The sequence below is a fragment of the Archocentrus centrarchus genome, chromosome 7, assembly GCF_007364275.1.
Source record: "Archocentrus centrarchus isolate MPI-CPG fArcCen1 chromosome 7, fArcCen1, whole genome shotgun sequence".
Lineage (NCBI taxonomy): Eukaryota > Metazoa > Chordata > Actinopteri > Cichliformes > Cichlidae > Archocentrus > Archocentrus centrarchus.
The window spans coordinates 8,051,154-8,053,146 of NC_044352.1; positions in this window are offsets into that span (position 1 = coordinate 8,051,154).

Below are 1,993 nucleotides of genomic sequence, written 5' to 3' on the forward strand. Positions count from 1 at the left end.
AGGCCAGCCACCCTTCGGAGGAAGTTAACTTTTGCCGTTTGTATCAGCAATCTCGTTCTTTCGGTCATTACCCAAAGCTTGTGACCATAGGTGAGGGTAGGGATGTAGATTGACCGGTAAATTGACAGCTTTGCTTTCATGCTCAGCTCCCTCTTTACCACGACAGACCGGTGCATTGGCCACATCACTGCAGACACAGCCCCAATCCGTCTGTCAGTCTCCTGCTCCCTTCTCCCGTCACTTGTGAGCAAGACCCCGAGCTACTTAAACTCCTCCACCTGGGGCAGCAACTCGTCCCTAAGCCGGAGTGGGCACTCCACCCTTTTCCGGCTGAGGACCATGGCCTCAGACTTAGAGGTGTTAATTCTCATGCCAGCCGCTTCACACTTGGCTGTGAACCATTCCACTGCAAGCTGGAGGCCACCACCTGATGAAGCCAACAGGACCGCATCATCCGCAAAGAGCAGAGATGAAATTCTGAAGCCACCAAGGCGGAAGCCTTCTGCCACTTGGCTACGCCTACAAATTCTTTCGATTAAAAATTATGAACAGAATTAGTGAGAAAGGACAGCCCTGTCGAGATTGAGAACCAAGGCATTCAAATTTGAGAGATGATTTTAAAAATGATACTATAAAATGTTTTAGTTTCATATAGGATCAGTTTTGACAACTGCAACCAAATTTAGCTGCAGATGCAAGAACTTTTTATGTATTAATTTAACATGGCTGCACATGCTACTTAGCCTACCTAGCTGACTACTCAACAAGCTAGGTACTGTTTATATACCTGCTAGAGGCAGCCAGCTAATTAACTCAATGACTTAGTTATTGGTGTTGCTAACAGAAGCTAACTTGCTAAATTTGGTAGCAGTTATTGAACTTATTAGTTTGAGAGGGGCTAGCTACATCTCAGGAAAAGTGACGGCTAGCATGAAATAAAAACATAATGTGAAAAATGCCATCATGAAATGAATAATACTGGTGTTTTTGTACTGGTACTGGTGTACTTATTTTTTTATATTTAATTTTTTAGAAAAAAATAATACAGATGTATACATTTTCATTTTTAACAAAAAATCAGATGTATGTAATTAAAGAGGGAATCCAGTGAAAAAGTGGCTTAAATCTGCATTCCTTTAATGTCCATAAGGGGTGACTTCTCTGGTTGGAAAAAGAAGTCCAGTTATATAGAAGTCTATGGGAAAATGACCCTGTTTCTCCTTTAATCAGTGACTTAAATTATGGTCACCATTAGAATAAAAAAAGGAGATGAAGCAGGTTATGCTGTGCTGCCATGTGACTGATTAGTCACTATTCTAATAGTCCAGGTTTGAAGCTTCAAGTTTTATAGAGATAATAATGGAACATCATTACCAGTAATGAAATTCTTGGACTCAGAGCCCTCTCAAATTTTCACAGTAAGATAACGGTAAAATTACAGTTAACACAGTTAGATTTATATACTCTATGTACATGTATGTATACATTCCTGTATAGAAGCTTAAGGTGAGTTTGTTTTTAAAGCGACTGTAGCTTTAAAATGATTTGGAGAAGGAATAGAGGTTGGAACAGAAGTTAAGGTGGCAGTGGTTTGGGGTAATTTCGGTGCATATGCATGTGGTGCGAGTGGCCTGATGGCTTGTGTGTAGAAACTGCCCCCGAGCCTGCCGGTGTGGATCTGTACGCTCCTGGACTGCCTGTCCAACAGCAGGAGAATGATGAGTAATTCAAATCCATCCCTTGCTCGACACTTTAGGGTTTCAAATCACCAAAATGGTGAAGCTGAAAATGCTAATCTTCAATGTCCATCTATTTTACTGATGCATATTTACTTAGTACATTACACACAGATATATGCACACACTTAAATGCCTTACTCTCCTGTTTTATGGAAGACCCACCAAAAATGTTCTCATATAGTTGGGTAAAGTATATACAGCATGAAGGATTGATGAGTGTTTTCTTTTCACACCAGCATCCTAAAACCACAGCC